The sequence below is a fragment of the Octopus bimaculoides genome, chromosome 29 (assembly GCF_046866305.1).
Source record: "Octopus bimaculoides isolate indiv1 chromosome 29, ASM4686630v1, whole genome shotgun sequence".
NCBI classification, from domain to species: domain Eukaryota; kingdom Metazoa; phylum Mollusca; class Cephalopoda; order Octopoda; family Octopodidae; genus Octopus; species Octopus bimaculoides.
Window position 1 is genome coordinate 5,116,619 of NC_142956.1, and position 19,421 is coordinate 5,136,039.

Here is a 19,421-nt window from a genome sequence, read left to right on the forward strand (position 1 = left end):
AAAAGCTATAAAACAAATGAAATCCAAACTAAAACTAGAACAGCAACGGACCATGATAAAACGATAGCAAGAAAAGCCCCTACATGGTAAATACTGGGCTAAACTAAATGCGAAAGAAATAGACAGAGAAAAATCCCAGCAATGGCTGAGAAGCTCAGGACTCAAAGCAGAGACTGAAGGATTTTTAATTGCTGCACAAGACCAAAGCCTCCCCACCAGAAATTACCAAAAACACATAATGAAAAGAAATATAACAAGTAACTGTAGAATATGTGGAGATCGACAAGAAACAATAAATCATATTATCTCTGGCTGCCCAGTCCTGGCTAAGAAGGAATATATTCACAGACACGACAGAGCTGGGACCTATATACACTGGAAGCTATGCCAACATTATGGAATAGCAACAGAAAAAAGATGGTATAAACACACGCCAGAAAAGGTCACAGAAAACGAGAAAGCAACCATACTCTGGGATATGCCAATACACACAGATAGAGAAATTAAGGCAAATACACCAGATATAGTTGTCAAAGATCATGAAGAAAAAAAATGCTTTCTAATTGATGTATCAATACCAGCAGATGACAACGTTTCTCTAAAAGAAATGGAAAAACTTTCAAAATACAAAGACCTGGAAATAGAGATAACTCGAATGTGGAATCTAAAAACAGAAACAATTCCTATCATAGTAGGTGCCTCAGGTACAATAAAAAAATATTCAGACAAATACATAACAAAAACACCAGGACTTACAAATATATATAACATACAGAAAATTGCACTACTGGGTACTGCACACATTCTACGCAAAACACTTTCAATACAGTAAACATAAGAGCACCACAGCAAACCACAGCACATACCCAAGGCGCACAGAGCTGCGCTCGGTAGTGAAGTGAAAGCACGTTATAAAAATAAAACTACTGAATAATAATAATAATAGTAGTAGTAGTAGTAGTAGTAGTAGTAGTAGTAATAATAATAATAATAATAATAATAATAATAATAATAATAATAATAATAATAATAATGCACCACCCTAAGGCAGATATAGAACGTCTTTATCTGCCAAGAAAAGAGGGAGGTCGAGGACTACTACAGCTGGCATTATCAATGAAGGTAGCCACAATTGGCCTAGACACCTATATGAAAAACTCTGAGGACTGGATGCTAAAACTTGTCTTAAAATATGAAAGCAAGAAAGCATCTTACTCAGTAACAAAGCAGGCAAAGGAATATCTAAGTGAATTCCAATTGCAACAAATTCAAGAATTAGACGAACTAGAAACACCTACAGAAAAAGCTAAGCGCTTGAAAACCCGTGCTAAAATTGCTGCCTTAGCTATTATGACTGAAAAATGGCATGGAAAACCTCTCAATGGCAAATACCCAAAGAGAGCGAATAATGCAGATATTGACAAAGCCCTTACCCACCAATGGTTAATGGCCTCTGGATTGAAATCAGAAACAGAGGGGTTTATCATAGCAGCCCAAGATCAATGCCTACCTACAAAGAACTACCAGGCCAACATATTAAAGAACGGCAGCTCCCCATTATGTCGTATATGCCAACAACAAAATGAGACCATCGATCATGTTGTCTCCATGTGCAGTCTGCTTGCGCCTACAGAGTATCTCAACAGGCATGATAGAGCTGCACAATATATTCACTGGGTAATATGCAAAAACCTGGACTTGCCCCATGATAAAAACTGGTGGGAACACAAACCACCCCCAGTACTTGAAAATGATCACATTGCACTCCTCTGGAACTTCACCATTCAAACTGACAGAAAGATAGACGCAAATAGGCCAGACATCATACTGAAAGACTTCAGACAAAAATCATGCCTCCTCATTGATATGACTGTCCCAATTGATATAAACGTATCTGTCAAGACCTACCAAAAACTGAGCAAATATAAAGATCTTGAAATAGAAATTAGCAAAATGTGGAATCTGAAGACGAAAACAATACCTATTGTCATAGGTGCCCTGGGAATGACAGCGAAACGGGCTGATTACTACCTAGCTCAGATACCAGGAAACCCCAAAATGGCTGAAGTCCAAAAGATAGTGCTCATGGGAACTGCCCATATCCTACGTAAAATACTGTCTATGTGATCTCAAATTTTAAAGCAAACATAATTTTCTTATGGTTTCTTAAACATTCACTTGAACAAAACTGTACAAATCCAAATATATGGTACCCTAGGCATAACACCTACATGAACTTCTAACTTGTTGTCTCTTGAGGTCTCTGGGTGAGACTTGGATCCAACTTGTACAAATGCAAAACAAAAGTCAAACATAAAATAATAATAATAATAAATAATAATAATAATAATAATAATAATAATAATAATAATAATAATAATAATAATAATAATAATAATAATAGTAGTAGTAATAGTAGTAGTAGTAGTAATAATAATAATAATAATAATAATAATAATAATAATAATAATGATAATAATAATAATAATAATAATCCTTTCTACTAAATATATAAGGGCTGGAAATTTCGGAGGAGTGGATATATATCAATATGTCAACCATAATAGAAGGCATCTATTTCCTATTCCTACATCAAAATTGTGAAGCATGAGAAGAATAAAGTGAGAAGAAAAACTGTCGACTTACCTGACGTGAAACGCAATGTTCGGCTGGTCATCTGTTTTATATTTGCTCTAATCGTGTTGTTTCGTTCCTTCTAGCAGAAATTAAAAACTATAAATAATGTATTTCAGTATAAACGACTGTCAAACGAGATCCAACTTTTCTTAGCCAATCAGACTTCCAACCGTTTTATGACTTTGTATATATTTTATTTCTCTCGATTTCACCTCTAACTACATCTCTTTTGAAGCGTCTTGTGTACTTTAGTTCACACACACACACACACACACACACACACACATATATATATATATATATATATATATATATATATATATATATATATATATATATATATATATATATATATGTGTGTGTGTGTGTGTGTGTGTGTGTGTGTATGTGTGTGTGTGCATATATATGTATATATATATATATATATATATATATATATATATATATATAGATATATATATATGAAAATATGTGCATGTGTGTATGCAGTCATTTTCATTTTATATAAATTTAAACGAAACATCTATTAAAAAAATGTTTTTAAATTGCTGGGTTAAGTTAAGTGCATTGACAATTTCGAGGCCTACTTGCAATTATTACAAATATGTACCCCACCCATCCAGGCTTTGAAACTAGAATCTGTTTGAGATTTTCAATTCACTAGATCACACAAACATATACATATATTCTCACACACCCACATACAAATGTCTCCTGGGTCACTGTGACCTAGACTGTAGTATCATGACTAAGACTTAGAATATTGGGGAGAAAAGGAGGAATAATATCTCCCTTTTCTTGGATAGCAAATGGAAAGCCTTCTAGTTTTGACGTAATTTATTTATTACATAACCAAGAGAGAGAGACAGAAAGGGGAGAGCGGGGGTAGAAAGGGAGAGAGAGTAATATTCCTATCACTCTCTAGTTCATGTAACTTTCAGAACCTGCTCCGACAGTTTAATACAGCTAGCATTCTTCCTCTGATACGTTACGTTTGCTTTTTATAGCAATTGAATGATTTTGCTACTTCAGTGTTTGGGTATGACATTCTCCAAATGAATGCAATTTACTAAGAAGATGACCAGATACCTTCCCTACCATCATATCTTAAACGCATCATCCACTGAACGTCTGTCAATTTGGTTAGATGTCCTCTCTATTGGGTTTTATTGCTATACACACTTTATTCTATGCTCATTTCTGTTTTCCATTTCTCTCTCAGGAAAACTTACTACCCAGAATATGGCACCACGACTGATGCTGACATCTTAGAACATTGGTAAACTTCTTACTCTAGCATTCTTGCTTTGTTTGATAAACCTGTTGCGCTGTTTCTATCTTGGTATTGCTTTTTATGGTCCTATTTTGTCAATATTTTCAAACCATCTCTTGCCATATATGGCCCTGTCTATGCAGCTCTTTCGCTACATATATGGATTAAAAATATATGTTATATATATATATATATATATATATATATATATATATATATATATCCCTATCTGATCTTGTCCATTCTTGTTATCGTAACTTCTAGTGGTTCGATGAGCTATTAAAATTATGCCCACGTCTGTCCTAGATTAACTAGTGTTTTTCATTGCGAATATTAGCGCTTCATTTAGTACCATATTATTAATCAGGGAATAGTAGCTACCTGTATATAGATATTTTAGTTCTCTCTGCTCTCATAAGTAATGTTTAAACCTCCTGGGTGACGAAACACTGTGAAAGTCCAATCTTAGTTTTTAGTTTGGGCATTACTCTCTCTATGATGTTTTTACGTATACGTCCAATGTCCGTACAAAAGATCACTGTGCATTGAATAAGATAAATAGTCTAATATTAGCACATTTAATATCTCAACAGATACATAAGGGTTTGCCCTACGCATATATGTGTATACATACACACACACACACACACACACACACACACACACACACACACACACACACACACACACATATATATATATATATATATATATATATAGGTATACATATATTGATACAGATATATACAAATATATACGTACATTTGTATATAGGGGTATATAAACATATATATAACATATTTGTATATAGATGTGTATATATATGCATATATGCATAGAGTTTTTGATGTGATGTACATATATTTTAGCATATATTGGGAGTATTAGGATAATTAGAATGTTGGATGATTACATATGTTCTGATATATATATATATATATATTAGAGGTTTCTCCGTTATCGCGTTTATATATATATATATACATACATACATATATGCATAAAGATCTATACGTGGACTTATATTACACAAGCAATATCACAGGAAAGTTGCTGGATTCGGCAATTTATATTTATGCCTGCGCGCGCGTGTCTGAGTGTGCATGAGTGTGTATGCATGTACCTATCTATCTATACCTGCCCTCTCCCTAGCCTGTGTAACTGAAAAGCTAGGACCTGGAACTTTGACAGGTGGAGATCCATTTTTCTTTAGAAAGCACCTAAATCTACACCAAATTGTTGCCAGTCCTTTGGTGCACATATATGTAATAATCTTCCCACAATCCTGTCTTTTTCCTAACTTATTGTTTCATATATTATACGTAAACTTACATCATATATGTTTGAGTGTATGAACGTGTGTCCCTATTATATATATATATATATATATATATATATATATATATATATATATATATATATATATATATATATATATATATATATATATATATATACATATATACGTATATGAATATACTTATGCATGCATGTAAACAAGTAGTTTTCTTCCATTATATTTCCAAGTAACGTTCCTCTGTTAAAAAGATATTTTATATAATTGTGTTATGTCAAGTGCATCAACATTTTCAAAGAATAATTTCAATACATTCAAATATGTCCCACACCCAGCCAGGGTTTGAAACTGGCTTTTGTTTTCAGTTCGCTAGATTCACAAAAGCATATACATATGTACCAACATATCTCCTGGGTCAGTGTGACCCGGAGTGTAGTGTTATGACAGAGATTCATAATATTTGAGAGAAAAGGAGGAATATATCTCATTTTCTTGGATAGTAACTGCATAGCCTTCTAGTTGTGATGTTACGTTTTTATTGCATGAACAAGACAGACATAAAGAGAGAGAGAGAGACAGTTAGAGAAACTAGTATTTCTATCACTCTTTAGTTCGTGAGACATTTCTCCATGATTCAAACGAATCATAGAGCTGAGCACCAAAATATGAGCTTTTCTAAATAAATAAGTCTCAGGAATAGGGCTAGATATTTCTGCACAAGATATATCTTGTGCATTCATTCTTGCCATAAAACCAAATGTTACGTTTAACTTATTTCTCTAAGGGGATGACCAAATAACTTCTCTACGCTCATATCTTTAAACGCATTATCCACTGAACGGTTGTCAATTTGGATGAATGTCCTTTCTATTGGGTCTACTTGCTATACACTCTTTATCCCGCTATATTCTTTTCATCCAACAAATTCTCATTATAGCATCTCTGTGCTTCTTTGTTTACATTTCATGAATAACAAAAGTGCCATTATCATTCCGTACAATCATGAAATCCAGAATATGCCACACCTCTGTCTTAGAACATTGGTAAACTTCTTACTCTGGTATTCTTCCCTTGTTTGATATATCCGACGTGTTGTCTCTCTTTTTTGTAGCTTTGTATTGCTTTTTGTGGTCATATATTGCCAATCTTTCCAAATCCGTCTCTTGGCCTCTGTGGCTGTGTGTATGCAGCTATACTACTACATATATAAATTACAAATATATGTAATATATATATATATATATATATATATATATATATATATATATATATATATATATATATATATATATATGTTTATATACGCACGCACACATATATATGCATATATAAATGGCGAAACATTTCCCTGTTTATAACTATGCCATACGTCACCTAAATATTATATCATACTTTCATATTGTGTGAACTAAGATCTCCATTGACGGGCCGCTGGTATTCATAGTGTGTTAAACAATTTCTGTAAGCATATTAGGAACTGATTCATAGCGTAACTGCGACATTTGTTGAGAATATAAACAGACTGGCTGCTTGTTTCTCATGAGTCTGTCAGAATGGTGCAGACGCCTCTGATGGGAACCCAATAAGGTTGAAAATCAATTAAGTTTGTTCATTGTTCATCAATTTTTCACTCACATGCACACATACTCACATACACACACACTCATACACACACTTATATACCGTGGTACTTCGTCGGTTACGATGACGAGGGTTCCAATTGATCCAATCAAAAGAACAGCATGCTCGTGAAATTGACGTGCAAGTGGCTGAGCACTCCACAGACACGTGTACCCTTAACGTAGTTCTCGGCGAGATTCAGTACTTTGCATACCATAAGCCGATTAAGCTACTTCTTTAATAGTATATCTATTCATCCTCGCAGTCGCATAAATGGTATCGTAACTGGGATATCTATCAGAAGATCAAACTTATCTAATAATCATCCCCCACCACAAATATAATCAAGCACTCAGAAATAGTAGATTTAACCAGGAAATCTATTACATACCTAACACGATTTTGAAAAAAGAAATAAAGATAATTTAGAAATAAACAAGAAGAACTAACCTCATAAACAATTTAAGCATAAACCGTGTGTTTTTAGAAATACGACTTGTAGGCAATCTGTTGTGCTAAAACTAATAATAACGGTAATACGAAATCTAGTACCCCCCCCCTTTCCACTCCAGGTTAGGAACCTCCCTAAACTATTTTTATAAGATTATCAAGAAAAACCTCACCCAAGGACATAAATACCATTCAATTTTCAACAAATATTGTTTGAAATTGTCCTACTCTAAATTTAGGTTCAATTGCAATAGCAAAAATCGATACACACTTACCAATAATAATAGTGACAGTTTGACTAAAGGTCCTATGGGTTCAAATTTTAGTGAAGCAAGATGTAAAACTAATATTGTGGATAAGGGTAGTGCTACTAAATCTATAAACGAAACATGCAATTGTCGCTCCCAGGTGTCATGTCTCTTAAGAGGTAATTGCCTGAGAGAAAACGTTGTCTACAAGTTTGAAGTAAACATTAAATCCTACAGGACTTCGAAAATTCATATAGGGAGTAACATCAATTTTTATAAAAGATATAGGGGACACAATAATTCATTCATTAACCCTAATATAAACAGTTCCACGGAATTAGCAACATATACTAATCATCTCAAAGTGAAAAACATTATAATTTGAAGTGGTCGATAATCACCAAATCTACACCTTATAACACGTATACGAAAACATGTAGACATTGCATAAAAGAATCGATTAATATCCTTTATGCCAAAAAACATAACATGAGATCTGAACTGAAAACAACGAAATTTAATTAAATACTATAAAGCATTTAATACCATATTCTACTGCTTCTGCCATTCAGTGCCGACACTCCTTATCTTGGTGTGATTTTTAAAAAAAAATTTGTTTCTTACAAACCACTAGAAATACTTAGTGAGTGGTGCCAAATTCTTTACAGGTAAAGTAGTACCTGAATTTGTAGAAACTGGTGCTACTGTCAGTAGGTAAATAAAATACACCACGTAGATTACTGTAGAAATGGTTACTAAATAAAAATATAAAATGAGTTGTCACATATAAAGTCTGTATTCCTGTATGTCCGTATCCTTAATTTCTAAAACAAAATAATGAATAACAAAAACAAAAATTTAACAGAAGTCCATGCTGTGCTACAACTTATGAAAATTGTTCCACATATAGGTGCAAGCATAGTTAAGATGCGATCTTTGTAACCACAAGGTTTCGGGTTCAGTCCCGTCGAATGGCTTCTTATGAAAGTGTCTTCTATAAGCCCTGGGCCAACTAATGCCTTGTAAGTAATTTGATAGTTGGAAGCTGTGGAAAACACCACCCCATACACACACACACATTTACATTATGAGCATTTATAAACATTGAGAGAACGTGAAATATTTTTTGGAATGGCGGAACTTGAAGCATATTACTATTAAATAAGATTACGGTCTATTTATTATGTTGTAAGTATAAGTATTTATCGACATTTACATTTTCTACTGTATAAAAATACGGCTTAGATTAGTGCATCAATAAACAGATATAAATCGTTAACCTTAAATTACCACATTCTCGATTATTGTATTATTGTATTGTGGTTGAATATATTCTGAAGTCCACCATTTTGTCAATCGCAGCAGCTTCCAAGTTTCACCACTAATTCAGTTCTCAAAGCTACACTGGCATAAATAGCTTGAGATTTGGTTCATTAGAAAAACCGTTACGTGAAAATATCTGCGACCTCAAGCGGGGAGTAAGGTAGGTATTCATCTTCAATTAACATAATTTTTTAAATTTTAAATTAAATGTATACTTTTCTTAGGTTTAAATGATACCAAAATGCCTGAGGAATTCAGAATTGCTAGTTGCATCGAACAAAAATTAAGAGAAGAATACTTATGAGGTAAAATGTTACGAAATTTAATGTCAGTAAGTAATTAACGGAGTAACGCTTGAGCAATAAGAATAGAGAATTTATTTCTAAAATGAATCTTTACATACTAAGCCGGTGAGCTGGCAGAAACGTTAGCGCCCCGGGAGAAATGCTTACCAGAATTTCGTCTGTCTTTACGTTTTGAGTTCAAATTCGCCGACGTTGACTTGAAGTACAGATTATTTGTTTTATCTAAAAACTTTCAAACTTCTGATACTGGTAGAATATGTCACATAAAACAGGTTTTACTCTTAACGTTTTTGACAATTTTTTCTATTTTAGAAGCGGTATTTCGTCAGCCTTTACATTCTGAGTTCAAATTCCACCGTGGTCGACTTTGCCTTTCATCCATTTCGGATCTATTCAATTAGACGTACATCTTATTTAATTATCTTTTTAAACTAAACTTAAACTAAACACTTTCAACCTTCCGATACTGGTAGAATGTGTCACATAGAACAGGGTTTACTCTTAACGTTGTTGACAAAATTTTGTACATTAGAAGTTATTTCGTCAGAAGTTACAGAGTGAAAATGAACAAATTCGTGTTTAATAAGTACCAATACACGAAACTCTCAGCTTTTGATTTACTCTCAAACTTCTGCCGATGATACATGTATATATTACATGTGTACAAAAAATCTCATCACGCAATCGATCCAATAAAAGAACATTTATTTGGTCGCTCGATACGCTAGAAATAGCAGCCAAATTATCCCCCTACCTAAATCACACGTCCATTATGCAATTTCCTAGATTATCTCTAAAAGGACGGTTTGCTGAAGGCTGGAATGTCTTTGATGATAGGTTTGCAGTATCAGGGTTAATCTGAGGCTAAATAACAACTTCATGGCAAATTTCCATATTAACATCCGAAAGATTTTCACTAAGAAAAAACAAAAACAACAAAAACAAGGTAAAATCTTAAAATAATTAATTGACACCTTATTATCTTATAACAGCAATGCCGGGGAAAATCATGGATTACATGGAAAATATGAGGAAGATAAGTAATATTCTTATGATTATAAACCTGGGAAACATCCAGGTCAAGTTATTACACCTGCAAAAGTATAGGACAATTTATTACTTCTAGCAAAGTAAAAAAAAAAAAAAACTTTTTGCTTAAAATATTTCAGCTAAAATTAAAATTTGAATATTAAAATATATCTTATTATAGTTAACAAATAAGAGTATACTTATTTAAGTAAAATTTGGCTAATTTACTACCTTAAATAAAGAAAAAAAGTGACTAATTACACAAACTTACAAATTAGCTGAACAGTTTTGTACAATAAATTTAAAAGATGAGAACTGTAAAGAGTGATAAATTAGAAGAATGGCATTCTTTGCTGCAATATTTTAAGTAAGTTTCTTATTCTTCACTTTACTAGAAGTAATAGCTTCTCCTACTTGTCCGATACTTTTCCAGGTTTATAATCTTAAGAAATTACTTTTCATGCTCGCATTTTTCCATGTAATGTATGTATGTATGTATGTATGTATTTATGGATGTATGTATGTATGTATGGATGAGCAGATTTGTTTGTTTTATGATATAGTTGTATATCTCATATATATTTAAATGATAAACTGGAAATTTTTACAGATTTTTACAGTTCCAGTGATGAATTGGATCTGTAATCCTCGAATTAGCTTTCTCCTTTCTGGTTTGAGAAGCCTAATACTCAAGATTGGTATTTAGGCAGTGTGTTGCATATCCGAGGTCTCCAACAATTACAGGTATAAATCTGAACTTGTTATCCGGATAGAGTAACTGCAGATTCCTCAATGATTCAGTACAGGTGTTCTAATTTTCAATGATCTTCAGCTTTTTGTTAACATCCGTTGGGCTGATAACTTCCATAACTGTGCACAGTTTCTCTTCCCTAACCCAAAACATTATATCTGGTCTGTTGTGCTTACATTTTATTGGGCTCTTTACTGGTACAGTCCAACAGTATTCATTTTCATTATTAGTGATGGCTATGGTTTCTACCATATTGTGAGTTCTTATTTCTTTGTTCTCGGGATTATTCTTCTGACGGATTCCATTAAGGAGTGTCCTAGCTACAATATCATGTCTCATCGGTAGATAATACCATGATGATATTTTTGGACAGCTGCTTATGATGTGCGTGATATCTTCAGTGTGAACTCCACAAAGTCTGCATCGGTTGGCACATTTTACATATTCGCTTGCATCTCTATCCTTTTTTGTGCATCAGGCACTTAGTTTATATCCCCTCTTCCTGGATTGCGAACGCATACCCTTCAATGAGTGTGTGGGGAGTAATAATCAGGCTATTCGTCCATGATAAACTGCTTTGCTGATCGATGTTACTATCATCATGGAACTCTCTACTAGCATATCTATACATAATATTCTGCTCATATAGGTTTACCCTTTTATCTGATGATACGTTGCAGTAGAGTTGTGCGACTTCTTTGGGCATGTATTCTAGGTTATCAGACTAAGAGTGTTGCTCAAGGAGCTGCCTTCCAAGTCTTCTATGTATGTATGTATGTATGCGATCATTCAGTTTTATTTCAGGATTAGTTACCTGTAGAGGGTGAGCCGGTTTATAACCTAGGCTCTTTCATTGGAATTTCAACATCAATAGGGTATTTTTGCATGTGATATGAGTACACGTGAAGATTTGCATATTTTATTTTATGTATGTATTCTCATGACTTATTAGTTGTATATCTAGACATGTGTGCGTATACTTAAATGATAAATTTCTGGGAAATTTTAGATTTTAGCAGGTCCAGTGGTAGTTTGGATCTGTAGCCTCCGAATCAGCTTTCTTCTTTCTGGTTTTGAGAAACCTAGTTTTCCAGGATTAGGTAGAATGGTACATATCTATTCAGCCAAATAACTACAGATTAAAAGCATAGGTTTATACGAGAATCTGTAATCTGGATTGAGTAGCTAGATTTCTCGAGAGTTCAGTGTACTTGTGTTGTGTCTTTCGCTGTCCTTTAGCATTATGTTAACTTGCACTGGTTATCTGATTTCCACAACTGTACACAGATTCTTTTCTCTGTCTCAAATCAGTATGTCCGGTCTATTATTTTTCACTGGGACATTCCACAAGTGTTACTTATGAGTGACTATGGCTTCTACCGCCCTGTGGGTTCTTAGTATGTATGCATGCATGCATGCATGTATGTATGTATCTATATATGCATGCATGCATGCATGTATGTATGTATGTATGTATATGTATATATGTGTGCATTATGTATGTATGAGTGTTATTATTCAGTTTCTTCTAAAATTTCTTGTTAATAGAGAACGAACCGTTTCCTAAACTAGACCCGAGGCTCCTTCATTGGATTTTCAACATCAACAACACGGCACTATTGTATGTATGTGTGTATGTATGTATGTATACATGTATGTCTCTAATATGAATGTATGTGCGTGTGTGATTCATTGGGTCACCACTATACAAAAGGTAAATAATACGAATTTCCTAGAAGAGAGATGGCTGTGTGATATATTTTGAGAAGGGGATTGTTGACTATTTTAAGACCAACCTTTTGTTGTTTTCCACTTGACTTAACATTTAGAACATACTTTAAAAATGTGTCACCGTATTGTGTGTCTCGACTACTACAATGTATCAGAATTTTAATGCATAAGGAGCGACGTAGTAGTGCAATGTGGTGGCAAACAATCATTATCGTCATTACCGCAGGCTTTATCAGCATTATACATACATATATACATGTTTTTTTGGCACTCCGTCGGTTACGACGACGAGGGTTCCAGTTGATCCGATGAACCGAACTGCTTGCTCGTGAAATTAACGTGCAAGTGGCTCAGCACTCCACAGACACGTGCATCCTTAATGTAGTCCTCGGGGAGATTCAGCGTGACACAAAGTATGACAAGGCTGGCTCCTTTGAAATACAGGCACAACAGAAACAGCAAGAAAGAGTGAGTGAAAGTTGTGGTGAAAGAGTACAGCAGGGTTCGCCACCATCCCCCTGCCTCGTGGAACTTTAGGTGTTTTCGCTCAATAAACACTCACAACGCCTGGTCTGGGAATCGAAAACGCGATCCTACGACCGCGCGTCCGCTGCCCTAACCACTGGGCCATTGCGTCTCAACAATATGTACATACATACATACGTTGGAAATAAAAGTATGCAGTTAACATATGCGTTTTACACCATTCACTAAATCTCTCTTTCTCTCTCTCTCTCTCTCTCTCTCTCTCTCTCTCTCTATATATATATATATATATATATATATATATATATATATATATATATATATATATATATATATACAGATATAGGGCAGGGAATCGTCAATTAGTAATAAAATTAATAATTAACAATTTTGCCAAGTAGTTCAGTATGAAAAAAACCTTTATGGGTAAAAACATTTATAATCATAAATATACAGTGATTAGCACGAGTTGCTTCTCCAACATACTGAAAATTTAGAAATAGCAGTCAAAGAACTACTGATTCCAAACTAAAAATTGTTTTGTCTAACGGATGGCGATATTTTGTAAGTGCCTTCCTCATGTGTATTTGATGTCGCATGGTCAAAATTCCCATTAGTTATATAGACACTTTCAAATTAATTCGAATATTGTGCCAATGATCGGAATAGAGTAATTTCATACTCTTAAACGTGAAACGTCGTATCCAATTAACTAAAGGCAGGTTTGTTTTTGCTTTTCTCTTCGGTTTTGTTGTGTATGTGCCATAAATATCGCCATCCGTTAGAGAAAAAAAATTGTAGTTTGGAATCAGTAGTTCTTTGACTGCTATTTCTAAATTTTCAGTATGTTGGAGAAGCAACTCATGTTAATCCCTGTATATTTATGATTATATATATATATATATATGAAAATGTGCAAATATTCAAAATGAATATTCGTAAAGGTGTTATTATTATAATCATGGTCGTTATTATTATCATTATTATTATTATTATTATTATTATTATCATTATTATTATTATTATCATTGTGAGCGGCAATTCTAAATAATTGATAATAACAATAGCGATAATGTAAGAGGAAGTAAGCGATATAAGCATGAAACTGCTATACATTAAATACTAAATTATATTATTTTCCACTCTAAGCATGACCCCGACATTTTGCAGGAGGGAGGCAGTCGATTAATTCGAGCCCAATACGCAAATGGTATTTTATTAATCGACCCCGAAATGATGAAAGTCAAAGTCGACCCCGGCGGAGTTTGAACTCACATCGTAAAGACAGACGAAAATTCTAAATTATATTAAAGGGTACACGAAGCACCAGCGTGCTATAACGTGGAAGTAAAAACTCCCAATTTAACCACCAATCTCACTGAAAATATGTAACGGACCAACAGAAAGCGGCCAAGACATTGGAATTTAACATGTTATCTCGGCTGAAAAGGTATAGAATAAGGTAACACATATACCTGTATCATGACTTCTAATTGTAGCTAGCGCCTGATTTCTCCTCAGCAGGTTTTGCTGTACCTAAAATAACAAATCCATCTCGCCACTTTGTAAGCCTTTACGTTTTGAACACTCTTCCGCCAAATTGAAAAGAATTTCAAAGCAATATATGTATATATACATACGTATATATATATATACATACATACATATATATATATATATATATATATATATATATATATATATATATATATATATATATATATATATATATAAGAGCAGAAATAAATTTATTTCTCAAACGCGTGATAATGCTATCAATAGCTTGATCAGGATAATTTATCCATTTATTGCAGAAAAATACGCTACTGGCCAGCCATGAGACTCGAACTCACATCTCTGTGATTACGCGTCAAGTGTTTTACCATTAAACTAACCTGTCCAGCATAAGGGTATCTAAACGAGACCACCAGCTAGAGATAGCAGTCACAACTTGACTCTAAAAGCACATCAAGTATTCATATAGCACAAGGACAAATAGACAAACTAGTGAATGTTTTCACTAGTTTATTTGTATTTTCTCCTGGTGCTACATGAATTCTTGATGTGGATTTAGAGTCACGTTTTGACTGCTATCTCTAGCATGGTGGTATCTTATATAGCCTGAATTATAATTTTTGTAATAATTATTACCTATTAGGTTTTTATTCCCATGTTGCCACTTGATATGATTTATATTTTAAAGAATACATATAAATATGTGTGCGTGTATGTTTGTATATGCCATGAGAGGAACACATCGAATTGTGTATAATGTAATATTTTATAATATACTACAAAATAGTATATATATCATAGAAATATATAAACATACATATATATCTTATAAATATGTGTGTGTGTCTATACATATATATACGTATATATATATATATATATATATATATATATATATATATATATATATATATATATATATATACATACGTATATATATGTATAGACACACACACATATTTATAAGATATATATGTATGTTTATATATAAATATATATATATATATATATATATATATATATATATATATATATATATATATATATATATATATATATATATATATATATATGTATATATATACATATATATATACATTTAAATCTCACAGAATGGTTTTTGTTTTTGTTTATTTACGATAAAATTTATTTACGATGAAATCGTTCTTCTTAGTTTATTTACATACTGAAAACTTAAAGTATTAAAAGTTTTCACTCAATTTCCCTTATAGTCACCTCGTTTTAACACTCTTAATCAAAATCTCTATTCTATTCTATTCTATTCTTATCCCATCATCTATCCCTCACTTTTTCTCTCTTAGTTTCTCTGTTTCTCACCCTCTCTCTCTGTTTTCCGTGATATATATCTTTCTCGTTTTTCATTTTTCGTTTTTCTTCTCATTTTCATTTTGTCTTGTTTGTTTCTCTCTCTTGAGTTATCTTCTCTCTCTCATATATACATACATACATATATATATATATATATATATATATATATATATATATATATATATATATATATATATATACATATATACACACACACACACACATATATATATATATATATATATATATATATATATATATATATATATATATATATATATATGTATATATATTTTCATTATTCTTTTCATTTTCATTTTGTCTTGCCTCGTTTTGTTTGTTTCTCTATTGAGTTATCTTCTCTCTCTCTCTCTCTCTCATACATCTCTATTCCTATCACACCCTCTCTCTCTCTCTCTATCTATCTATCTATCTATCTCGTACTCTGTACGCACTCTCTATTCGCTCTACTTCATATTTTCCCTCCCCTCTTTATACTCTTCTTTCTTTCTATTACTATTTCTCTATACTTTAAGATAACCTCTCTCTCTCAAATATCGTGCACCATGGATACCAGCAGACGAAACTTTGTACAGCGCCAAGTTGAGGCCAACAAGAAGATGAAGATGCGCCGAAAATGGCAACTGGTGGAAGTTCGCCTTCTTGTACACGCATGGAACCTGGCCAAAGGATCACCAGCAAATGATCTAATAGCCGAAAGCCTGGATAGGTACAATTTCTACAGGTCAATGGCTCAAATTGAAACTGGAGCTCATTCGCTCCTACGAGCTCGTGAAACCGCACCTTGACCTCCTAGAAGGCATTATGACAGACACGGACACAAAAAAAGGACAGTGAAGACCCTGCACACTGTGCTCAGGCTCAGGAGGACCAAACGGATCACCAAGACAAGGCAGATGCCACCAGTGCTGTAGCCACTGATGAGTGATGCAATGACCATGGTGAATACAGCCAACGCTGCACCACAAACGACAAAGACAGGAGAACAGACAAGAAGACAGTAAACACAAACAGGCTTCAAGCCCAAACACGTCACACGGAGAAAAAGAAACAGATCTGTAAATTCTACCTAAATGGTACCTGCTGGCACGGGGAAAAGGGACGAAACTGCAACTTTGCCCATCCCAAATACCACCAGCTAAACAAGGTAGATAACCACTTACAACAAAATAAGAGGGACCGCAGAAAAGGGAGACCAGAAAGCTTAAATCTACGTACACATAATCCACCGAATACCAACAGAACTCACAAAGAGAGAAGTCCGTATATTCCTTCTGCTCCCCCAAAAAGCTGTATGCAGAGGCTGTACGAACTGCAGTAGCTGAGCAGCAAGCTTTTTTAAACGTGGCACAGAAAATGGTACAACAGTTAATGTGGATGCAGAGGGTACAGAGTCAACGCCACACGAACCATTGTCCAAGACCACCACAGATGATGGATCAGGGATGGCCACCGCTAACACCAGGAACCCCTGGACAGATACCACACCCATATTCCTACTGTATATCCGGGGCCTATTACGAACAGGCGGCAAAGACAAGTTCCTATACTTGAAAGACCTAGTAACATACAATCAAGCAATATGCATGGTGCTTACCGAAACGCATCTAACACCTAATATAGCAGATGCGGAGATAAATATACTAGAGTATGCCGTACTCCGAACAGACAGAAGGGATAGACGTCATGGGGGAGTTGCAATGTACATCCGAGAAGATGTCACACCCCTACTACTACTATCACACACAAACTCTGTATGTGATACTTTAATAGTACACATAAAACAAATTGATGTAGTTGTATGCTCAACATACCGTCCACCAAATACCGCAAAGCAGGAAGGTAAATTTGAGGACAGCCTCAGACGCATAGAAGAGGTCCTGACAAATCTGGACCAACACATCAATATACTTTTCCTAGCCGACTTTAACCTCCCAAATGTTAAATGGCCTGAAGGTCACATCCTCTCTGGGATGTCACTGCATGAACAAAGCCAGGCAAAATCATTGCTAGAACTATCCAACATGCTGTTCATGGAACAAGTGATACTCCAACCAACCAGGGGAAGCAATATTTTAGATCTCTGCTTCACAAACAATGTGAGCTTAATCCATAATGTGAAAATAACGCCCACATCTCTCTCAGATCATAACATTATAGAATTAACTATGTATGGTCCTAGACAACCCACTGACACCCACCCCGCCAGGAGGACTCAAGCAATATCCAACCTGAATTTCCACAGGGTGGACTGGAAGTCAATTCGCAGAGAGATTCGAAATCAAAACTGGCATGACAGCCTTTCTATACAAGACAATGACCTCAAACTAAGTCATTTTATGTCAACCATACAAGACATATGCACCAAATACGTGCCATATAACCAGACCAGCAAACATGCCAATAGAATTCCTAGAGACAGGAAAATCCTTATGAGACACAGAACAAAGGTCTCAAACCAGTTAAATAGAGAACTGGAGGATAGGAAAAGGGGAAAATTAAAACTAACACTGTTAGAAATAGAAAACAAAATTAAACTCTCCCATGAAAAGGAGAGAGCAGAGAAGGAGAAGAGAGCAGTAGAAAGCATAAAAACAAACCCCAAGGCTTTCTATAGATTTGCAAAAGAGACTGCTACGGTACAGTATAAGATAGGACCCCTATTCCTGCCTAATGGCTCACTGACTGCAGATCCCACATGGATAAGTGAAGTGCTCAGTACGCATTTCAAGAGTGTCTTCACTTCTCCTCTGAGTCACATGCAGATAAAGAACCCAGCTGATTTCTTTGACAATAGCACTCAACAGAAAAAGACTGCATCCATTACCTACATCGACATTGAAGAGGAAGATGTGATAGCTGCCATAAATGTAATGAGCTCAAATTCAGCAACTGGCCCCGATGGTTTCCCAGCTGTCCTCTTAAAGTCGTGTAAATAAGAATTAGCAGGACCACTCCGGATACTCTTCCAGAGTTTCCTTGCAAATGGTAAGCTTCCCAAAAAGCTGAAGGAAGGCACCCTATGTCCTATCCATAAAGGTGGAAGCAGAGCAGAGGCTGGGAACTACAGGCCCATCTCTCTGACTTCACATATTAGCAAAGTCATGGAACGAATTGTCAGAAGGAGATTGATTGCGTTCCTAGAAGAAAATGACTTGCTGAATGAGACCCAGCATGGTTTCCTTCCAGGTAGAAGCTGCCTCACGCAGCTCTTGCAGCATTATGACTGGGTCCTGAAGCAGCTACTTGACCATTCAAATGTTGATCTGATATATCTCGACTTTGCAAAAGCCTTTGACAAAGTTGATCATGGCTTGATATATCACAAGCTGCGAAACCTTGGCATAGCTGATAAATTACGAGAGTGGCTGCATGACTTCCTCAATGGTAGAAGTCAGACAGTTGC

General features: G+C 34.5%; 2 protein-coding genes across 2 annotated transcripts in view; both read right to left on the reverse strand.

Moving 5' to 3' along the window:
• The window catches only part of LOC149130312 (uncharacterized), a 42,690-nt gene extending 39,906 nt beyond the window's left edge, over positions 1–2,784 (reverse strand). The window contains exon 1 of the mRNA XM_089345456.1: positions 2,647–2,784. The gene's annotated coding sequence lies outside the window, so the exon portion shown is untranslated. The remainder of the gene's footprint in view (positions 1–2,646) is intronic.
• LOC149130311 (adhesion G protein-coupled receptor G6-like) overlaps positions 1–19,421 on the reverse strand; it is a 564,593-nt gene that overhangs the window by 91,382 nt on the left and 453,790 nt on the right. The gene's annotated exons all lie outside the window — the stretch shown is intronic.